At 49.0% G+C, this 24,243-nt stretch overlaps 1 protein-coding gene across 6 annotated transcripts in view; it reads right to left on the bottom strand.

The window, feature by feature from the left end:
- The window catches only part of NAA16 (N-alpha-acetyltransferase 16, NatA auxiliary subunit), a 2,654,788-nt gene that overhangs the window by 1,382,997 nt on the left and 1,247,548 nt on the right, over positions 1 to 24,243 (bottom strand). The gene's annotated exons all lie outside the window — the stretch shown is intronic.

The raw sequence follows: 24,243 nt of genomic DNA, 5'->3' as shown, positions 1-24,243 counted from the left end.
TCCTAATTGACCTGCTGCACACTTGACTTTTATATTATTTTTTTATTTGTATTGGGTTGGTTTTGGATTATAAATAATATAAGAGGATTGGGTGGGGAGTTGCAGGGGTTTTTGAATTGCTGGGTGGTGCGGGCCCCCCCCGCATATATGTCCTAATTGACCTTTTAAATTAGGTAAATTCTCCCGAGGTCAATTGTGAAAAGGTCAATTAGTACACAACCGAGGGGAGTGATGATGCACTTGGCTCCCTCCTTGTCAGCCTGCATGACATATTTGTGTAAAGTGCCCAGCCACTTCAATAGGAGCCGTTCAAATTACTGGTTATGGCAGCTTGAATGTGTTTGGGAGTAGGCTACACTCGCTTATGTCCCTACATTGTCCAATGTGCTGGGTGACTTCCTTACTATGAGCTGAAAAACAGGTTTAAAAGGTTGTCCCCATAGGCAACGAGTATAGAGGGGCCAAGTGGCAACATAATATGTAAATCATTACAGAATCATCTTGAGCCAAAAGAATATTGTCCATGTCCTGCATGGAAAACTACATGTCCCAGGATACAAAATAAAGCGACACACACACTAAAATAAACTGTTACGTTACCTTGGTATAGATACTTTTTGTCACAAGTTTCAGCTTGCTGATTTTAGGCATGGTGTTAAGAACATCTCACTTAACAAAAAATGTGTGCATGTCAAGCTGTTAAACATATTAACACATCTTTAAAGGAGAACTTCATTCCGTTATTCACTTTCATTGTACTGGAAGCAAACCGATTTGAGAGGAAATAGGTGCTCTGAGGGTCTTTCCCGTACAAATGTCCTATAAAGCGGCTAGTTGTCTAATCATTCACATGTAATAAAAGTGCTGCCGAGAACAAAGGACATGTAATTGGGGAACCTTTTTTTATTTTTTGCCGCACCGCCCCAGAGCTGTTCATCATTGGGATTTTGTCTTGATCATGGATTCTGAAAGTGAGCAAGTCCCTTCAGGAACATCCCAAGAATTTTCAGAAGGTTGGAGAGGAGGTGTAGACTAACGACAATTAGTCCATGAATGGTGTTGCCACCTTGAGTCAGGAAGCCTAATTTTGTCCCTCCACGTTTTGCCAGACTGATCAGGGACTTAACATGGGTACTGCCATATATTAAAGTGCTTTTATATTGTCACTAGGTATCCTGGATCCAGCCTTGCAGGGATGTTTTACTTGGAACATATACGGGGGGCATCTTTTTATTATCCTGACTCACGCTGTAAGAACTAGCTGCGCCCGCTTTCTTTCTCGCAGTGGACACGTTTTTGTGTCATGTGCAAGTCCTAATAATTCTCATTTCTCATAGCTTCAGCCAATATGTAATAAAGTACATTCTATGCTCCAATGTCAGATCCTTTACAGTGTTGTTCCAGTGCGAGATGTAACAAAAGCTCCCCAGTGTATGGTGAGCTTGGGAGCCCTGTGTCTTGTAAAATACTCTCAGCCTATGGAGCGATTGGCACACAAACCACATACATAGGATTATAAAGGACCATATAATTATGGTCCTTTATACACAGAACGCCTTTGGGTGTCCATAACCCCACACAGCGTGGGCAATGACCCTCGCCCAGCAGCTAGAAACGGAGTATGCCTGTGCTGTGAATTTGCATGCCTGTCCTCTGACCTCGAACTTGCTACGTCCACAAAGTAGGGCAGGAGGTGCACAAACTCAGCATCTCATGTTCTCCTCTGTGAATGCTTTCCACTGTCAGCAACAACGTCTGGGTTGTGTACATCAATGGAAACAATGTTTCAGCGTAGCCCAAGAGGATTAATCTTCTTCGCCTGCATGCTCCGCACACTACAGGCTCCAAACACCACCACTTTACAGTTGGTAATGCAGCCTAGCACTGGCTCTCTAAGTCATGTTGCACTCAGAGCGACATTATTAAGTAAATAAAATGCAAATCGGTGGTATTATATCCCAAATTGCGATGCAATGCAATGCTTCCTATTTTACGCCTTGTAAGCAAATACAAAAAAAAGAGAGGAGCGGTGGGCACCACGTTGTTATACCTTCTTTAATAGATGCTGCTTTCAAAGTTTTGGATACTTTGCCAATCGCTTTAGCCTGGAGCTGCCAGCCCAAATGGTCTGTTGAATACTGCAGGCTGTACGACTGTTACATCGTCAGAGTTGTTGCTATTCATCCTCTTTGCAGTAGCCAGGAAATTCAGACCTCCATTTGAAAGCACTTCAGCAATGATTTCTATGCGTTTGTGCCAAGTATCTTGTAAGTGTATTCAGTGTCAAGGCTCTGGGCCTCCCTCAGAAGTCTTCTACCAGAACAGGTTAGTTTACCATTACAAAGCATACTAAGACTGGATCTAAGCAGGCATAATAGCAGTTCTGGAGGTAGTCCACTGCATGGCATGTGTAAGGGTGCAGAAGGAGGAGACTGACACACAGGCTGCATTGTTGTGGATATAAACTTGTATTAGTAATGAAAATAAAGAGAAAACCTAACTTTCCCTAACTCTAAGAGGGGGTTCCCTACCTCAACTAAAATAGTATGGTTTCGGTCAGGATGTCCATATAAATCAATAGTCCACCGTCCTGTGTCAAAAAGCCTACCTTCTGTCTCTCACACATTGTCACGACCCTCGCCCAAAACCCCCTCTGGCAAACCCATTGGCCAGGTGGAGTCAGGACTCGGCCCTCTAGAGCCTGGCATCCTCTTCAAAAGCCCTCCTGGGGCCAGGCCTGGCACCTATGGCGCCAGGCTCATACACCATGAAAGACAATATGCTTGGGAACTACTTTATTGTATTGTCAGCCAACATGGAGGCATCCACATAGCTTGGTTCCTAAGAACCAAGCTATGCGGTCTAGTGTTTTGGGTGTGGTAGTCTAGGGACTACTTTACCTGGACTATTTTGTTGGGGCTATTTAAACCACACCCGAGCAAGACAGCATGCTTCGTGTTACTTTGCAGCTTGCAACGTGACGTTCACCGTGTCCAGCTACTCCCTCGAACCTCGGAGAAGCAGAACCTGCAAGGAGACAAAAGGAACATCATTAGCAGCAGCATCTTACCTGCAGTCTTCATCGTTAAACACTTGTAGCTACTGAGAACAGCTTCCTCGAATCTGTACGCCTCCCGGACAGAACAACCTGAAAGAGGAAAGAGGAAGCTAGAGGCAACATTAAAGAAAGCAGTAGAGACATTTACAAATTACAAACTGCTCAAAAGGCTTACCTGGCTGGTCGCCTCTCGGCTGGCACCACTCTGGACATTCCACTCCCACTGAAGAACACAGCGACCTACAAGGAAGGAAAACACAGGTTAGCAAAGGCAAGACTTTGCAGCGCTGCGCATAGCGCTTACTTACCGCATCATAGCGCTCTTAATGAACCATAATTTACCAGCGGGGCTCAACCAAGCCAGTTCACCGCGCTGAAGCTCCGCATACCTAAGGGAGAAAAAAGAAAAATTTTTAAACAAAGAAAGGCATGCAGGATAGCAACAAAACTAAAGAACAGCAAGAAGACCTACCTGAACAATATCAAACGGGCCGGCGTCCGTGAAGTAACTGGACCGCACTTGCCCAAGAAAGACAACGCACCCCTGCAAAGAAGGCAGGACGGAGAGCTCGCCTAATTCTACCACAAGGTGAGGAGAGGGCGCCAGAGGGACTGAAATCATACGGGGGTGCAGGGAGGATACTTACCCCAGCCGGTCAGTCTTGAACACAGTCCTCCTGTATTTTCAGGCAGAATCTTCCCCGCAGACCACATCCGGGCAAAGCTGAGACGCATACCAGAGACTAACCCGGCTGGGTGGCGTCCTTCTGGATACCAGGTGAGCGTAACACACCTCTAACTAAACTAAATATGTAGTCGATGTAGAATGGTTCCCTTCTTCTGGACAGCAGATCCCAGATCCAGTTGTTAGGTAGGATCTTTACCTCAGGGAATGGCTCCCGTCCCCAGGTCTCAATCCCTTTCCAAGGCACACAACAAAGTTCCTGGTTGTAATGCCAACAAGCAGTACATTTCTCAATTTGACTAAAAAGGTAAAGTTCCAGTTCAAACATCAACATTCCTTATTGGCCACAGTTGCTTCTTCACTACTGGGTTCCTGGAGAATGCCTCCCTTCTCCAGTGATCTTGTTCCTTGGTTTTCCATCACAGTTCTGTTTGCAAGACTCTAACAAGGGGAAATGACTCACTTCCCCTGGCTTCAATACTTCCAAGACAAAGGATTGTTGGCTTTGCATCATAAGTTCATTATTTCTTACCTCCGGGGGGAATGACTCCCTTCCCCTGGATCACTGATTTGATCCTCCTTGTAAACTCAAGTTCCAAGAGAATGACTCCCTTCTCCCGATGTCTGACTCTTAGTGTTTTCCCACACACAAAGCCAGAGGGGGAGTGACTCCCTTCCCCATGACTATCTTTTCACTTGGTTTCACAATTTCAAAATGCCAGGGAAATGACTCCCTTCCTTGGCTTTGTTCTCTCTCGCTCTTGGCTTTACTTATACAGTTCACAGCACCAGGGGGAATGCCCGTCTTCCCCTTGCCTTCTCAAATACTGTGGTTAATGTGGGTCACAGACCCATACCATTGTACCGTTAGTCTTTTTTTTGGCAAACCCGGTTCACTACCCTGGCAGGTACTGCCACGAAAGAAACGACTAGTGACGCTCTCTTTCTCAAGTTGTGGGTCCCAGACCCTACTCTCATCTCTGTATTTTACTCCTGATAGACTTGGTTTACTCTCCTTCAAGGCACTATTGTTTAGAGTATTGCTCTGCTATATATGGGTCCCAGACCCTTGGTTTGAGGTTTCTCTTGTACCCCTTTTCCGACCCACACAACCCATGTACATTCTCAGTCTTGGTCAGTCTTGGTCATTCGGCAGTCTCTGGCACTTCCGACTTCCTCATTAGCTTCTCTCGCTCTCCCGCTGCACCTTCGGCAGTGTTTCCTTCTGGGCTGGCTGTGCGTCTCCCCACAGCTGCACCATCCGGCTGCTTCCTGAGTCAGGACTCAGGTTCCCCCAGCTCTCCAGTCGACCTGTGTACGGCGGACCAGGTAGGAACGCCTCGGTTCCCCTCCTCACGCCCCAGGTAACATGATGTGTGTGGCATGGGAAAAGGGGGTGTGAAGGAGTTGGGTGGAGATCTTGAATACTGCGTTCTCCTATAATCTCCTCCCTGATTCCCAGAGGGTGGGGAGGGGGAGAGAGTCTCTCTCCATGAGATCCTCACGCTGAGTACTACCCCAGGGGAATTGTAGAGTAGCGGCCTCACCTTGTTGGCCTCATGGGAAGTGGTTTGCCGTCGAAAGAAGTGACAGCATCTCGGGATTCGTCACACACTGTAGACAATGTCCCACTTGTGACAGCACCAACAAGGTGCAGTACAAATCAGCAGCTGCTTATTGTGCTACATAAGTAATTGAAGGCTATGTCGGTATCAACGATTGCATGTTGAGTGAAATGGAGCAGAACACAGGCATGCATCGACACTGGGGTTTTTGGTGCACACAAATCTGGTAGCACTATGGCTTCCAAGGCATTTTATGTAAGAGATTGGAAGAGATTATGAAAGGACTATATTGGTTTAGAGATTAACTTTAGGGAATTTAAATTGAAGTTGACTGATGAAGTGGTGTCACTTGCTTGTAATTCTGTCAACAGTGTTCTAATGGCAGAAAATGTCAAGCAACAGATTAAAAGCCTCGTTTAGAGAAGGAGTGTGGTGGAAGGAGACATAAGAGAGGCAAGTCCTGTGTCTCAATCTCATAGAAGTCTTCATCATGCTCTGTGATAAATTGCCATCTGGCAAGGGTGTGAAAGCCCTGGCTTTTTTATATTGTAATTAAATAACAAAATGATGGGGTAATTCCATCTTTGAAAGGAAAATCCACTAATCAGATTCCCCTTTCATAAACTCTATGCCATAAGCACAGTGTGTACTTGTGCCTTGCGACCTCATTATCCTGATTTGCAGCACCTGCTCTACTAGTGGCACAGAGCTGGTGTAGAGGCCACAGGTGCCCTCTTGACAGCTGTAGTGACTCCCAAGTCTCTGCAGTGCAGGGGCTGCATTTAAAATATGCACCCCTGTTCCAAAAATCACATATTCCTGAAGATGCTGTCCTGGTGGCACATAAAACTGTAAATATGAGCCATACCCGAGTTAGGGTATGGTGGCGAGCAAGTTATCTCAGCCAGATTAAATTGATTTCACACGTGTCAGTCCTGTGGGCACAGTTCAGCTGTGGAAGGATTATACATACTCCTTCCAGACAAGGCCCACCCCTGTCCAGTAACGAGACTAGGCTTGGGGAGATTGCTTCTCTTTGTTCCTTTGTAAGGGTAGGTAACACCCTTTCACCCAGGACAGCGACTCCAAAGGACACTGGCCCGGCAGCCCAACCAAGAGGCACGACCATTCACAGAGAGCCAGGCCTCACACCAAGGGTGGCTGCATTTCTATAAACCTTTTGATCCTATTGAGAAAGGGAAGGGGCAGAGCTAGGATAGCCGGAGATGGGTCTGTACAGTCTTTGGAGGATTCAGCCATCTTGTTCCTCTCTTTCTCTTTCCTGTCCCCTCCACCTCCTCTGGAGAAAAGCACTTTGGGTGTGACATCCTTAGGGCAATGTCTACTCATTTCTAGAGCAGGGATTGGACACCTAAAGCAGACTAGCTTTAGTCCGAACACCGGGAGACTTTTGCCTATAAAAGAAAGGGTCTCCCACCATTTCTTTGAATCATCTTGAAGCATATTTGGATCATCACTTAACAAGATTTCACTGGACCCTGCTGTGAGAGAATTCCTCTTTAAAGTCCTCCAGTTGTGAGGTTGAGGCAGCTGTTATGAATGGGCACAAACATTCGATTAAGGGTAGGGTTTTTATTACACTACACAGAAGCTCAGATTCGAGAGGCCACTGGGGCTTCCACTCCCGGGGTGCACCCTGTGAGAAATTTCACAAATGAAACACAAACATTCTCTTCGTTAAGTGTACAAAATGAGTTAGGATTGTAGCTGATTAAGGAAGAAAACACTGAATGAATCGGAGCTTCTTAGGAGGCCCCCTATAGACCCAATGTGCAATAAAGAATCTGAAGATAGCTTCCATGGGTGGAACTTAAGGGCTATCCACCCCAATGGCCAGAGAGCAGGCCTGAAATGAAGTGCAGAGGTCACCAAGGTGAATACAGTTTTTTGTATATTTGTATGCAGGGCTCCGGATAAGGTTTTTGAAATGTGAGGATTTTAATTCCTATTTTTTGAAATTGGGAATAATTATTTTTGAGAGTACAAATTTTAATCGCATTCCTTGCACTATTGTTTAGGGGACTGTGACGAATAGAGGGAATTCGTCTGTTCTCCCCAAGGGAGAGCCCCCCCCCCCCCTCTCGTGAGACTAGGTAGGTGGGCCTGCACTACAATACCCTGCCTAGGGGTAGAGGCAAGTGGGACCTCACCAGGAGAGAATCCCCCATAGGGGACAAGGACTACCATTCCTGTGAGGAACTTTCTAGATCATATTGCAAGATGGCATATATGGGACTATATAATATGCCAAATGGTTTCAAGTCCAGAGACTTGACTGAAGAGAAAACTAGCATACATCATTATAAAGAAGAAAAGGAAAAATGTGGTCCTCCAATTAACTGGGACGAATATGCTGAAGACAGAGTTCACGCCAAACAAAGGCGAGAGAGCAGAATGCATATGCAGGCAGGGGAGGCCCCCTGGACGCATAGCACCTGACAGAGGTGGAGTGAAAGATAGAGGCAAAGCCAGCGACAAGCAGACCGGCTCTGAATGGCAGAAGGAGATGCATGAAGGGAGAAACAGGGGCAACAGAACCCAACGGAAGCCCACACCTCAGTGTTGGCATGACTACAAGGAGTTTGTGGCGGGTAGACCACCCATCCAACTACGACACCACCAAGCACAAACCGCAGCAAACTGTCAGGTTATCCGTAGACCTGTGAAATGAAAAGAGAACCGCAAGAAGAGTGCAGCAGTGAAACCAACCCGACCGTGCAGAGGAACAAAAGAGAAAGTCCCAAGCCAATACAGGCCCCAGAGACATTCCCCGTGGAGCACTGAAGGCAACGAGGAGAAAGGGACAACTGGGGGTCTAAAGGGACTTGTTATGTAAGCAAAGCTACCCATCCCAATATAAGTGACGAACACTTGAAACAAAAGCTAATGAACTTGAACTGTGCTCATGTGAGAAAGAAAAAAAATCATAGAAGACACAGAGAGAAACCAATAGTCCTTGTGGATCATACCCTGAAGAGGAGAACTATCCCAATATTCAACAAGGAAAGAGTGGAATATAAACAGAGAAAAAACCTTGTCAACTGAAAGACAAATCCCCAAGTTAAATAATATACCAAAGCGACCAGGCTGGAAAGAGCTGAACTATAATTGTCCAGAAAGCCTGAAAGAGTGCAATATAGAAGAGAAAAAACATTGCCAACTGAAAGACAGAGAAACCCCTAAGATAAATAATATACAAAAGAAACCAGGTTAGAAAGAGCTGAACTATAATTGTCCAGAGTGCCAGACCCACACAGTGAAGAACAAGTTACTTCTTACCTTGTAACGTTCTTTCGACGGGATGTTCCTCCGACGTATTCCTCATCCTAGATATCTCCTTCCAGCTCTGCTGGCCTCTAAAATGTTTTCTCTCTAGAGGGCGCTGCGCGTCGACGTCCTCCGAGTCGATGTCCCTCGACAGCCGCCGTATCGACGTCGACGTCATCCTGCCTATAAGGGCCGCGCGCAGCGTCCGTTGCTCAGTTCCGTTTTGTAGCCCACAATAATACTTTCTGGACTAAACTAATCACCCTGAAGGAGCGTAAGCTGCAACAACAAGGGAAGTAGAACTGCGGGGATGGATGGGAGGGTCGATGAGGAATACGTCGGAGGAACATCCCGTCGAAAGAACGTTACAAGGTAAGAAGTAACTTGTTCTTCGAAGGGATTGTGTCCTCTGACGCATTCCTCATCTTAGATAGGCTCCCATAGCAGTATTCTATTATCGGAGGAGGGAGTACTGACTTCACGCTGTCTTCTATTGATGAATAGAATGCAGTACAGCCCTTCCAAACCTAGTCTCTTGACTGGAGGAGGAATCCAAATTGTAAAAACGTGTAAAGGTATGGACAGACGACCATGTAGCGGCCGCACAGATGTCTTTAACCGGCACACCTCTTTTGAGGGCCGATGAAGCTGCAATACCTCTGGTCGAATGAGCCCTAAGGTTTTGAGGGGCCTCTTTCCCTGCCAGTTTATAACATTCCAGAATGGCTAGAATGATCCATCTGGAAATGGTCTGCTTAGTTATTGGTAACCCCAGCTTGTGACCTGCGTAACCTACAAACAGCTGGTCTGCCTGTCTTATCCTGGCTAGTCTACTGATGTAAAAACTTAAAGCCCTCCTAGGGTCTAGCCTGTGTAACCTCTCTTCCTCTTTCCCCGGGTGAGGAGGAGGATAGAAAGATGGTAGGGTAATCTTCTGAGTGATATGGAATTCAGAAACCACCTTTGGGAGGAAATTAGGCTTCACTTGCAGGACAACTTTGTCTTTGTGAAATATTGTGTGAGGGGGTTTACAAGAAAGAGCTTGTAATTCGCTCACCCTTCTAGCAGATGTAAGTTCTATTAATAAAACAGTTTTAAGGGTAAGGAATCTTAACGAACAAGAATGGAGAGGTTCGAAAGGTGTGCCCATCAGGAAAGTTAGTACTAAGTTTAAATCCCATAGGGGAACTTGGAATGGTCTTGGGGGATAAACATTGGTTAACCCCTTTAGAAACTGTATTACCAAGGGTAATTTGAAATAGGATGGTTCTTCCGCAGTACGCTTAAAGATGGATAGCGCTGCGAGATAGCCCTTAATGGTGCCAACTTGAAGCCTGAATTTGCCAAATATAGTAGGAAGGACAAAACCATTGGTGTACCACATGAAAAAGGGTCGATATTCTGTTCTCTACACCAGCTGCAAAATCTGTTCCAACGGCAGCGGTATAAAGACTTTGTTGCTGGCCTCCTTGCCGAAAGCAACACCTCCATAACATCATCAGGGAGGTCCCAATCCTTGTACCTCAGCCTTTCAGAAGCCAAGCGTGAAGGTTGAGGGTTTTGATGTCTGGATGGAGAACCTGACCTCCCTTCTGTTAGAGTAGGTTCTCTCTGAGTGGAAGACGAATTGGAGGGCAGATGGACAAGTCTAGAAGGTCCGGGTACCACGTTCTCCTGGCCCAATCCGGGGCAATTAGGATCATGGTTCGCCGGAATCTTCTCAACCTCCTGATCATTTGAGCAATGACAGGGACCGGTGGGAACGCGTACAGAAGCGGAAACTCCCAGTCCACTATGAACGCGTCTCCCAGAGCTCCTCTCGGGGGAAATTCCCTTGAGCAGAACAGGTCGCATTTCCTGTTTGGGCTGGTGGCGAACAGATCTACCTGAGGGGTTCCCCAAAGGGCGAAGATCTCTTGAAGGACTTCCTGAGCTAGCTCCCACTCGTGGGAGACTGTGTTCTGCCTGCTCAGAGCGTCCGCTGTCAAGTTCTTCTCTCCGGCTAGGTGAACTGCCGATAGAGAGATTCCTTCTCGGATTGCCCAAAACCAGAGCTGCATCGCCTCTCTGCACAGGGGTAGTGATCCTACGCCTCCTCTTTTGTTGAGGTAATGCATGGCCACCGTGTTGTCTGTCATTATCAGGGCGTTCTTCCCTTGTACAGCTGGAAGGAACGCCTTCAGCGCAAGTCTGATGGCTCTCAGCTCTAACAGGTTGATGTGTAGTCTGGACTCCGATGGAGACCAACGACCGCTGATGGTCAAGTCATTGGCGTGGGCTCCCCACCCCGTGAGTGAGGCATCCGTGACTACTGTTATCTCCGGCCAGGGTTGCCAAAACTGTTCTCCTTTCAGAATGTTCTCCTGACAGGCCCACCACTGAAGGTCTCGAGCCACCCTGCCGGGAACCTGAAGAAGATCTGTCATTCTCCCTGAGAATTGTGACCACTGAGTCCTCAGTGCCCACTGTAGGGATCTCATTCTCAGGCGAGCCTCTGGCGCTAGGAAAATGCAGGATGCCATGAGGCCTAGCAACCTCAAAAAGTCGAAGGCTGGGAGACGTTGGGCATGTTGGAACTTGGTAACCATCTGTAGAATATCTTGAGCCCTCACCTCTGGTGGCGAGGCTTTTCCCAGGGAAGTGTCCAGGATCGCTCCTATGAACTGGAGTCTCTGCGATGGTATCATTTGTGACTTCTTTAAATTGAGGGAGAAGCCCAGTCTGTGAAGGAAGTGGCACACGTGATTTAGCTGGATCTGAGCTTGTTCCGAAGAAACAGCCCTGATCAACCAATCGTCCAGGTAGGGGTAGACGTGAATCCCTTCCCTCCTTAGACTTGCAGCCACTACCGACATTAACTTGGTGAAGACCCTCGGGGCGGAGGTCAGCCCAAATGGCAGCACTCGAAATTGATAGTGAGAGTTGCCAATTGCGAACCTCAGGTATTTCCTGTGTTTGAGATGGATAGGCACATGGAAATAAGCGTCCTGAAGGTCCAGAGATACCAACCAGTCCTGGAACTGAAGGGCCTGGAGGATCTGAGAAAGAGTGACCATCTTGAATTTGTCTTTTCTGAGGAATTTGTTCAATTCTCGCAAGTCCAAGATGGGTCTCAGTCCTCCATCTTTCTTTGGAATGAGAAAGTAAGGGGAGTACCAGCCCTTGTTCCTCTCCGCTACAGGTACCGGTTCTATGGCACCTTTCTCTAGCAGGTCCAAACTTTCCTGCAAGAGGAGCGGATATGGAGCTTTCTGAGAGCTGATCCCCGGTGGATGACTCTGAGGTATACGTAGGAAAGGCAGGCAGTAACCTTGGGCAACTGTTTCCAATGCCCAAGCATCTGACGTGATAGCCTGCCATACCGCCAGATGTTGAGTCAACCTGCCTCCTACAGGTGTCCTGTGAGGGGAGTCCTCAGAGTGGTTTTGGGGCGGCTGATGCAGATGCCGATGGTAAAGAGGCACCTGCTGTTGCTGCGGCTTTTGAATATCTACCCCGTCCACCTCAGGTAGTTCTTCTTTGTCCCCTTTGAGCCGGTCGTCCTCTACCTCTTCCGAATGCGGAGTAGAAGCAAAAGGACTTGCCCCTCGCAGAGGTTCCTGTGGGACGAAAAGGAGTCTGATGGATTGCAGCTCCTATGGATTTTGCTGCTGCTTTTGAAGTTTGCAGTTTCTCTAAACTGTCATCCGCCTTTTTCCCGAACAAAGAAGAGCCATCGAATGGCATGTTCAAGAGCCTGGCTTGCACATCTGGGGCAAACCCAGACTTTCTCAACCAAGCGAATCTCCTGGTTGATGTACTTGCCGCCATTGCTCTGCTGATACTGTCAGCCGAATCAATGCCCGTCTGGAGGGATTCGCACATAGCGTCTTTACCGTCCTGTATAATATTCAGGAACGCATCCCTTTCTTCTCCCTCCGGGATGCAGTCAGCCGCTGTAGAAGCACACTCCCAAAGTGTATGGCTGAACCTAGCAAGGGTGCAAGTAGCATTAACAGATTTTAACGCCATGCTACATGCTGAAAAGACTTTCTTTGCCATAGCATCATATTTTTTATCGTCCCTGTCCTGTGGGACGGTAGGATAAGCCGTTTTGACATCGGTAGAGGATGCTGCCTGTACCACCAGACTTTCTGGGGATGGGTGTTTAGACAAAAACTCCGGGTCTGTAGAAGATACCCTGTACTTTGTAGACAGTTTTTTATTTACTGCTGATACTACATCTGGGGTTTCCCAGTTTGTCATGATCTTCCTCTGAAGAGCTTTATGAAAAGGCACCACAGGATCCTCCTGTGGGCCTTTGTCAAGAATATCTGTGAGGTCATCTTGTTGGAAAGATTCTGAAGGTGCAGACCACCCCATGAACTCTGTGATCCTGGCCATTAAGGCTCTATAGGGGGTTTCAGCATGCTCCCCCGGGTCTGGCCTAGCAAACTCCACCTCAGGGGAAGTGTCTAACCCACTTGCCTCATGTAAGGAATCATGAAGATCCTTTAACCTGCGTTCTTCAGAGGAAATTTCCTCTCTAATTGGGGTTACAGGTCCCTGCAACTCAAATGTGTCTTCCTGTTCAGACAATTCACCCTCTTCCAAAATTGAGGACATAGTTCTCAATTGTTCTGAACTCATAAAGGGAGTAAATCCCATTTCCAAGGCAGAGGGAGCCGAACTTGTCATTATCGGCCTCGAAAACGTCGATGTCGTCGACGCCGACGTCGAAGGCTTCGAGCGTGGCGTCGAAAACAAAGGCGGAGGCCTCGAAGACCTCGACAGAATTGGAATTCTACTCGACAATCTCGAAGCCATCGACGTCGAGGACCTGGGGATAGTCACTGGGTGTGTCATAACCATGACTTTTCTTGGCGTCGATGCCGGTGTCGAAGCTGGCGTTGAGTCGACAGACCCGTGTGTCGAAGGTCCCTTCGACAACGGCGTCGAAGACATCGACCTCGACGGAACCCTCGTCGACGGCATCGACGGAACCTTCGAGGAAGGTTTGGAGGTCATAGTCCTACTCGAGGGTTCGAGACGCGCTCGAGAGGTTTCCTTCGCCGGGTACTGCGACTCGCGGCGTTTTTGACCTTTGGGTCTTTCGACCAGAGCATCGCTCTCGGCAGTCTTCGAGGGGGTCGAGGCCGCTTTCTCGAACACTATCATCATATTTTTGCGGAATTCCTCCCATTCAGCCCGGGAACTATGTTTCTTGGGGGAAGGGATTCTCTTTGGCGAAAGAGAGGAAGAGGAAGACGGAGAAGGGGATCTTCGACGTCTCCTCTTCGAGTGCTTCGATCTCGAGGAGTGATGAGACCCACTCCGAGACCTGGAGCGCGAATGGTGACGAGGAGACGAGTGTCTCGACTTCGTCGACGAAGAAGAAGCTTTAAAAGTCTTACCTTTCTCCAGCTTCCCCCTACGCTCCTTCAGGGCCTTAGCTGTCATGGACATACAGTCCTCGCATTCCGAACAATGGTGTTCAGCTCCCAAACACCACAACCAAACTCTGTGAGGGTCAGTCAGCGACATCTTTTTCCCACAATCTCGGCATTTTTTGAAGCCGGATCGAGGAGTTGTCAGTTCAGACGAGGAAGCCATCGAGTACGGATCGAATAACTCGAAGTAAATAGGATTAATCTGACAAGAACTGAGCAACGGTATTCCGAGGCACCGAATAAGCGCAGAAAAACGGAACTGGACAACGGACGCTGCGCGCGGCCTTCATAGGCAGGATGACGTCGACGTCGATACGGCGGCTGTGGAGGGACATCGACTAGGAGGACGTCGACGCGCAGTGCCCTCTAGAGAGAAAAAATTTTCCGAGGCCAGCAGAGCTGGAAGGAGATATCTAAGATGAGGAATACGTCGGAGGACACAATCCCTTCGAAATATACTTTCCAAGGTTTCTCAAACCTATCAACCTAGATCCAAAGGTTTAACAAAGGATAAAGAGAGATACAGCTAAAGAGGAGAGAAAAGCAAAGAATATCTTGAGAGAACTATGTGCATTGATAAAGAAAGCAATGAGAGACTATTTAAAAATTGCATATTAACAACAGAAATAAAGAAGAAACGTGCAAGAAGCAATCAGCAGAAGAGAGACATTCTACTGACCTTAGTTTGTTTGGGTCAGTTAGGGCTAGTTCTGGACAGTGGACCTATTCCTTTTAGACATTAACTGATGACCGACTAGCACCTTAGTAAGTAAAATAGGTAGGCAACACCCTGTAGTCATGTGGAAAGAAAGGCCTTTTACTTATTATTTGATAAGCACATGTTGGAAATGTCATCAGAACATTTGCATCCTCCTTCTGACCAGCCACAGGGCCAAAAAATATTTTAAATCTAAAACCGATATGAATTCGCAATGCATGAAAATTCAAACATATGCATTTTCTACTTTTCTCCTCTTCACATCAGGCAGTAATATAGTAGCAGTGCTCCTTCCTGTGGCACCGCTGGAGTCACTGACTGGAACTTATACGTGGAGTAGTGTGGATGTAAGCAGATGTAGGATCCTGTGTATCCTTCGATTCCTATATTGTGTTGAGAGTATCTCTATTCCCCAATTTTATTTTATGGTGACTATTTGCCTATTTTGGGGAGCATACGTGGCTGTTACGCTACTTATCTTTAGGGCTGTTAGTAGGTAAAACTGTTTTGCTATTGTAACCAGGACTACTGACCTAACAACAGGCAGTATTCAACAGCATGTCAATCCATTAAAGATACAAGGCTGGTGAATATCTCTGCTAGTCATGCAATGTAACTCATGTTCTTCTTGCTGGTTAGTACAGGGGAGTATTGATTATATCAAACGGCAAAGTATTATCTCTCAGGGTTTATTCAGAGCTTTGCGGAGTTTGAATTTTGAGTTATTGGGCGCATTTATTTCCCACCAAAATGTTCAATGGCAATATAACCTCACCAATGGACATGAACGTTTTGTGAATTTGATGACTGGCACACTAAAGTGTAATGCCATAGGTGTTTACACATCCAAGAACTTGCTTAAGTGGAAAATGTGCAGATTTCTGATGAGATTGTGTTTGGACAGTTTGCTGGAGTGTAAGCGATTTCATATTAATGGAAGAGGAAGGTCAAAGAAAAGGGAATGGAGATCAGGCCCTGGAGAAAAGGGATTTGACTATCCATATAGTTGATATCTACACATTTGCTCAAGGTTTTCTAGGAAATCTAGTTTGGTATACATGTACCTTGGTGATGAAAGTTACAGTCACACATAATACCTGCCTTTGTGACTTTAATGGCATCAGTACTCCACTGTATTAACCAGTGGGGTGAATCTGTATACCTTTGGAAGACAATGACCACCAGCATTGAAAGCATTCACTTTACATGTACATAGGCAAATAAATTCCAGTAATGTTTTGAACCCCTCCCACATAATATGCTTTGGAGCTCCAAATGTGGATGAGAATAATAAAATTAAGATATCAAAAGGAAGGTTTTAATGTCTAACATTAAAAGCCATTCTTTGAAATTAATAAAGAATTTTGTATATTGAATTTAGGATGGAAACTGCAGAAGGGCATCCATAGGAGAAATAATATCATGCCTGGATCAAAGTATTTTATTCACAAAAACAAAGGCTGTCAGCTTTGCTGGGTAGTTGATTAAAGGCTTGCTAGCTCCAAGGCACATTTAATTGTTACACAAACCTTTTTAAAAGGTATAAAATATTAAAAGCCATGTCATACCCCATTTAAATTCACAAATTGGAGCTCCAGAACTTACCATGGGGGAAGAAAAAGTCCTAAGATCACCTACAAAATATAAAGTAGCATGGTTAGTTTGTATAATTGTTAAATATATGTAGTACATTTCACTCAGATTGTATAGTTTTACAAGAGATACCTACATATTAATTGTAGAACAAAAGGTGTACTTTTAAGTATGAGACAACGTAATGGAAATAAAAGTTATAGTTCAATAAGAGAATTTCTTAAACCTTATCAAAACATGGAAAAGACATTGGAAGTTACCTTAAGTGTCCTCTTCACAATTACAAGAAAAGGCAAAGTGGAAATGTATATGATGGAGGTTAAGTGAAAGTAAGAGAAGACATGCATTTGTATTCCATGGAATTGGCCATGTCTGGTTACAAGCCACAGCATAAATAAGGAGGACTCATTTTAAGTCCAACAATTCAGATTGACTACCTTCCCGCTGTTCGCCAACCATTAAAATCCTAACTGATTTACAGGGTAATTCATAGAAATTCGCACAAAAGTGGCGCACGCGGCTGGCGCACAGCGCGCCCGTGCGAATGTCTGCGCCAGCCGCGTGCGCTAAAATCGATTTCCGCGCACTTCGTATTCATGGATTTTCGCACCCAAAACCAGCCGTGGCGCAGCGACCCTGCAGCAGCACCAGTTACGCCCCCAAGAACGCCCTCGCGCAAGGAAAAGCCTTCAAAATCCCCAAACAATCGCAAAGTGCTGCGCTAACCCTGGACCAGTTCACAGGGCTGGCAAACAGCAAACGCCAAGCGGGGAACGTGTATTTCAGTGGTTCGCGGGAAGTTCCACACGTGATTGTCCTGTGTACGTGTGCATCAGGGGTGCGTGGGAAGTAACACACGCAAAAGCAGCAGGGTACGTGTATCTCAGGGGTGCGCAGGAAGTATCACACGCGATTCCATCAGGGTACGTGTATTCCAGGGGTGCGCAGGAAGTATCACACGCAAAAACAGCAGGGTATGTGTATTTCAGGGGTGCGCGGGAAGTATCACATGCAAAAGCAGCAGGGTACGTGTATTTCAGGGGTGCGCGGGATGCATCACACGCAAAAGCAGCAGGGTACGTGTATCTCAGGGGTGCGCGGGAAGTATCACATGCGATTCCATCAGGGTACGTGTATTCCAGGGGTGCGCGGGAAGTATCACACGCAAAAACAGCAGGGTACGTGTATTTCAGGGGTGCGTGGGAAGTATCACACGCAAAAGCAGCAGGGTACGTGTATCTCAGGGGGGCACGGGAAGTATCACACGCGATTCCATCAGGGTACGTGTATTCCAGGGGTGCGCGGGAAGTATCACACGCAAAAACAGCAGGGTACGTGTATTTCAGGGGTGCGCGGGAAGTATCACACGCAAAAGCAGCAGGGTACGTGTATCTCAGGGGTGCGCGGGAAGTATCATACGCAATTCCATCAGGGTACGTGTATTCCAGGGGTGCGCGGGAAGTATCACACGCAAAAACAGCAGGGTATGTGTATTTCAGGGGTGCGCGGGAAGTATCACATGCAAAAGCAGCAGGGTACGTGTATTTCAGGGGTGCGCGGGATGCATCACATGCAAAAGCAGCAGGGTACGTGTATCTCAGGGGTGCGCGGGAAGTATCACATGCGATTCCATCAGGGTACGTGTATTCCAGGGGTGCGCGGGAAGTATCACACGCAAAAACAGCAGGGTACGTGTATTTCAGGGGTGCGTGGGAAGTATTACACGCAAAAGCAGCAGGGTACGTGTATCTCAGGGGGGCACGGGAAGTATCACACGCGATTCCATCAGGGTACGTGTATTCCAGGGGTGCGCGGGAAGTATCACACGCAAAAACAGCAGGGTACGTGTATTTCAGGGGTGCGCGGGAAGTATCACACGCAAAAGCAGCAGGGTACGTGTATCTCAGGGGTGCGCGGGAAGTATCATACGCAATTCCATCAGGGTACGTGTATTCCAGGGGTGCGCGGGAAGTATCACACGCAAAAACAGCAGGGTACGTGTATTCCAGGGGTGCACAGGAAGTATCACACGCAAAAGCAGCAGGGTACGTGTATTTCAGGGGTGCGTGGGAAGTATCACACGCAAAATCAGCAGGGTACGTGTATTTCAGGGGTGCGCGGGAAGTATCACACGCGATTCCATCAGGGTACAGTGTATTACAGGGGTGCGCGGGGAGCACCACACGTGAATTGCACGTGTGGGTCCTCCCAGGTGTTCCCTCTACACCCTCCACGGCACCTGCAGGTGGCCCACACCACAGGGGCCTACCCTGCACATGTCCTGCAGGCACCCCATCCACCATGGCCATGCCCCCCAGCCAACCCACATGTCACCTTGCACTACTGCCCACCAACGCATGTCCCCCTGCACCCCCAGCCACCAGGGGCAGCCTCCACCAGGCCCCCACCCATGTCTCCCATCCCCCCCACCCCCCAGCAGTGCAGGGGCAGCCTCCACCAGGCCCCCACTCATGTCTCCCACCACCCCCAGCCACCAGGGGCAGCCTCCACCAGGCCCCCACCCATGTCTACCACCACCCCCACCCCCCAGCAGTGCAGGGGCAGCCTCCAGCAGGCCCCCACTCATGTCCCCTATCACCCCCACCCCCCAGCCACCAGGCGCAGCCTCCACCAGGCCCCCACTCATGTCCCCTATCACCCCCACCCCCCAGGGGCAGCCTCCACCAGGCCCCCACTCATGTCCCCTATCACCCCCGCCCCCCAGCAGTGCAGGGGCAGCCTCCACCAGGCCCCCACTCATGTCTCCCACCACCCCCACCCCCCAGCAGTGCAGGGGCAGCCTCCACCAGGCCCCCACTCATGTCCCCTATCACCCCCACCCCCCAGCCACCAGGGGCAGCCTCCACCAGGCCCCCACCCATGTCTACCACGACCCCCATCCCCCAGCAGTGCAGGGGCAGCCTCCACCAGGCCCCCACTCATGTCTCCCACCACCCCCACCCCCGCCACCAGGGGCAGCCTCCACCAGGCCCCCACCCATGTCTCCCTGCACCCCCACCCGCCAGCAGTGCAGGGGCAGCCTCCACCAGGCCCCCACTCATGTCTCCCACCACCCCTCCCCCCAGCCACCAGGGGCAGCCTCCACCAGGCCCTCACTCATGTCTCCCTGCAGCCCCACCCCCCAGCAGTGCAGGGGCAGCCTCCACCAGGCCCCCACTCATGTCTCCCTGCACCCCCACCCCCCAGCAGTGCAGGGGCAGCCTCCACCAGGCCCCCACTCATGTCTCCCTGCACCCCCACCCCCGAGCCACCAGGGGCAGCCTCCACCAGGCCCCCACCCATGTCTACCACCACCCCCACCCCCCAGCAGTGCAGGGGCAGCCTCCACCAGGCCCCCACTCATTTCTCCCTGCACCCACACCCCCCAGCCACCAGGGGCAGACTCCACCAGGCCCCCACCCATGTCTACCACCACCCCCACCCCCCAGCAGTGCAGGGGCAGCCTCCACCAGGCCCCCACTCATGTCTCCCTGCACCCACACCCCCCTGCCACCAGGGGCAGACTCCACCAGGCCCCCACCCATGTCTACCACCATCCCCACCCCCCAGCAGTGCAGGGGCAGCCTCCACCAGGCCCCCACTCATGTCTCCCTGCACCCCCACCCCCCAGCAGTGCAGTGGCAGCCTGCACCAGGCCCCCACTCATGGCCCCTATCACCCCCACCCCCAGCCACCAGGGGCAGCCTCCACCAGGCCCCCACCCATGTCTACCACCACCCCCAACCCCCAGCAGTGCAGAGGCAGCCTCCACCAGGCCCCCACTCATGTCTCCCACCACCCCCACCCCCCAGCCACCAGGGGCAGCCTCCACCAGGCACTCACCCATGTCTACCACCACCCCCAGCCACCAGGGGCAGCCTCCACCAGGCCCCCACCCATGTCTACCACCACCACCACCACCCCCCAGTAGTGCAGGGGCAGCATCCACCAGGCCCCCACTCATGTCTCCCAATCCCCCCACCCCCCAGCCACCACGGGCAGCCTCCACCAGGCCCCTACTCATGTCTCCCTGCACCCCCACCCCCCAGCAGTGCAGGGGCAGCCTCCACCAGGCCCCCACTCATGTCTCCCACCACCCCCACCACACAGCCACCAGGGGCAGCCTCCACCAGGCCCCCACCCATGTCTAGCACCACCCCACCCCCCAGCAGTGCAGGGGCAGCCTCCACCAGGCCCCCACTCATGTCTCCCCCCACCTCCCAGCAGTGCAGGGGCAGCCTCCACCTGGCCCCCTCTCATGTCTCCCTGCACCCCCAACCCCCAGGGGCAGCCTCCACCAGGCCCCTACCCATGTCTACCACCACCCCCACCCCCAGCAGTGCAGGGGCAGCCTCCACCAGGCCCCCACTCATGTCTCCCACCACCCCCACCCACCAGCCACCAGGGGCAGCCTCCACCAGGTCCCCACTCATGTCCCCCAGCCAACATGTCACCACAATGTAGATCCCTGGCCCTTATGGTCAGCCTCCAAATGCCAAACACCCACCCGAGTATTGCATCCATCCACTTAGAAATGGTAAAAACATGATAGAAGCCCAATTGCAAGTTTGGACATGAACACATGTCCCTCACATACACCCAATGGGTGTCAGTGAATGTCAAAACCCATATAATGAAATGCATGAAACCAATGAGATGATACTACACATTGAACTTTGAATAAAAAATATGTATTAAAAGCAACATAAATTGAATCAAAAATAAACAAACAATAATAGAAATTTAAAAAAAGGCGCGATTTGGCCAGGAAATAACACAATTCCATCCAGAGAGAGAGAAACGAAAACCTAATAATTCCCTCCAGAGAGAGGTGCAAACACATTCTTACCCAGTCCAACGGTTTGTTCTACCACAAGCACCACTACGATTTTTCGCAGATACTGTGATAGATATAAATCACTCTGCCCACCAGAATTTGGCGTGCTACAGGAGCGGACTCCTGTCATCCCTCTCTGCTCTCAGGAACTTTGGACCTGCTTCCTGCTTCCAAACCGCTACAGGCACTGTGAGCTTTGCTCTTGCCTGCACCGTTCCGCTTCCTGGTGGAGGCGGAGTTAGCCCACATCACGTGAGCGATCATGTGACCCTCAAGCGCACTCAAAGCTGCGCCAGAGCTGCCCGAGCGGCGTATTTGTTTCTGCCCACCAGAATTTGGCGTGCTACAGGAGTGGACTCCTGTCATCCCGCTCTGCTCTCAGGAACTTTGGACCTGCTTCCTGCTTCCAAACCGCTACAGGCACTGCGAGCTTTGCTCTTGCCTTCACCGTTCCGCTTCCTGGTGGAGGCGGAGTTAGCCCACATCACGTGAGCGTTCACGTGACCCGGCAGCGCACTCAAAGCTGCGCCAGAGCCGCCCGAGCGGCGTATTTGTTTCTGCCCACCAGAATTTGGCTTGCTACAGGAGCGGACTCCTGTCATCCCTCTCTGCTCTCAGGAACTTTGGACCTGCTTCCTGCTTCCAAACCGCTATAGGCACTGCGAGCTTTGCTCTTGCCTGCACCGTTCCGCTTCCTGGTGGAGGCGGAGTTAGCCCCCATCACGTGGGCGATCACGTGACCCGGCAGCGCACTCAAAGCTGCGCCAGAGCCGCCCGAGCGGCGTATTTGTTTCTGCCCACCAGAATTTGGCTTGCTACAGGAGCGGACTCCTGTCATCCCTCTCTGCTCTCAGGAACTTTGGACCTGCTTCCTGCTTCCAAACCGCTATAGGCACTGCGAGCTTTGCTCTTGCCTGCACCGTTCCGCTTCCTGGTGGAGGCGGAGTTAGCCCCCATCACGTGGGCGATCACGTGACTCGGCAGCGCACTCAAAGCTGCGCCAGAGCCACCCTTGCGGCGATAAGCCCTGTGGCGTCAAGCCCACCGGCTGTTGTGCGGCTGTTTGGCGGATGGTGGCATTTTACCATACTGCCTCAGGTACTGTTTATTGCCGCCGCACCTACTAACATAAATCACTTAAATTCCGAATTGATGAGTGTTTGAAATTTTATCAATTCTTATCGCTATTAATATTTGAGTTTGGTGCCCTGCATTTTATCAAAGGAGAAAATTGTATCAATCTTTAACGTTTTGATATAAATCATTTCATGTTTACCCTGAAAACAGTTATGCCATCGGAGATCACTAGAGACCCCATGGTTACCTCTCCAAGTTCAATGCCTAATCTACCGGATCTAGCTCTGCTTTCCAAGACGCCCGTGAACCAAAATATCCCAAAATCACAGGAAAAGACCAAAAGTCGAACTCGTATTTCTAAGAAAAATATTATTTTAACCCCAATTAATAAAACTCCCACTCAACCTGACATTCGTAAGTTTTATGAGATAAAGTCAGGTGGTATAGCAATGTCTGATCTGATTGACTTGGCATTTCTTGTGAAGGTTTCTTCGAATCCACCGCTACCTAATTGTCCAGGTAGTGTAACTCCAAATCAATATCCTACCCTTAACAATGAGGCTTCCACTCTCCCTTTGAGTTCTACTATTTCGGATAAAACTTTATTAACTGTACCTCATTCTCCTATTAAACCTATTAAACCCGTTCAAACCTTTGCTACTGTTTTAGAAGAGTCGACTCTTCATATTGAAGACACGACAATTGAAAGCCATAATGTAGCGCAAGATATTCCGACTAAGAACGTCTCGTTGGCCTCAGTAATTATCGAAGACGTGGGATTATGTCAGTCCAAATAAATCCATATCACCTCCCTGTCAAAATTCTCCTGAATGCAGGGACTTAGAAAGTTCAAGAGCTTCAATAATGACTGACTATGCACAACCGTGCTCCATGGATTCAATAAGACTGGATGAGGAGGTGTCTTTTTTACATCCTACCCCCCGCCGCTGTCAAACTACTGACAGGAAACAACAATCTTTTGCTACCTCGGCTAATCCTGCCTTATTAGAAATCACTTTGGGGGCCATTAACACTACTATGTCCACCCTATTTAAGCTTTTCGACTCTTTAGACCAGAAGATAGCTGTACAAACTGTTAAGCTAGACCATATAAGTGATTGGATGAAAGACACCTCACTTAAATGCTCTAAAAGTCTTTCATTAGGAAACCGGGAACAAAGAGTAGTCCATCTTGAATCTCATTTGTTATCTTATCAAGGTTTAAATGAACACTCTGGGGTACCCATTACGCAACGCCTCTCACATCTAGAAAGTTTGACTCGAAACCCTCTGACTACTACCGCAGTATTGCCAACATTTTCTAAAATTATCTGTCCGATTGAATGTGTGGAGGAAATTGTGACTTCAAAAAACAGTGAGTCCTGGATCAGTGTTGCTTCTCCTGTGATGTTTAATCTGCAGCCTGTAAACAAAAGGGAGGCGTCAACCAAAACTCACAAAAAATTGGATCCTTACTAGTGAACAACAAAAAAACAAAATCTGTCTCAACCAAAGCTACACAAAGAAACAAAAAAGCTCTGGCGGTGACGGAAATTGCTGTTCACAGTGCTGCTGCCCCTCCAGATATTTGCAATGTGATTACGAATAGCGAATTAGTCGCTACGGCCGGCAAATCCCCTGTTGTTAAAGCCTTGCCAGCCAATTTTCCATCTTCTTAAGTTGCTTTAAAGGAGGTTCCTATGTCGCCTCTTATGTATGATCCCTTGAATGAGTTGGTACATCTGTTAACATCTAAGCCTGATAATATACAAATAAAACAATCCCTTCCTGTTGTACAAACAACATTATCTACTCAATGCGGTGTCATCAATACAGGTGCTAGTAAGTTACCTCCCTCTGCCGTTTCTACAGTGGGAGTTGAGGATCGTTTAAGCTCATTAAGAGCCGCTGTAGACTCCTATCTACTAAAAAAAATTTCTGAGGTGTTGCCCGAAGCATCACATGCCATTGATCAACCCCTTCAAACACATAA

Source organism: Ambystoma mexicanum, chromosome 7q, assembly GCF_040938575.1.
Source record: "Ambystoma mexicanum isolate Mex_15411 chromosome 7q, UKY_AmexF1_1, whole genome shotgun sequence".
NCBI lineage: Eukaryota > Metazoa > Chordata > Amphibia > Caudata > Ambystomatidae > Ambystoma > Ambystoma mexicanum.
This window is presented reverse-complemented; position numbering and strand designations above follow the sequence as displayed.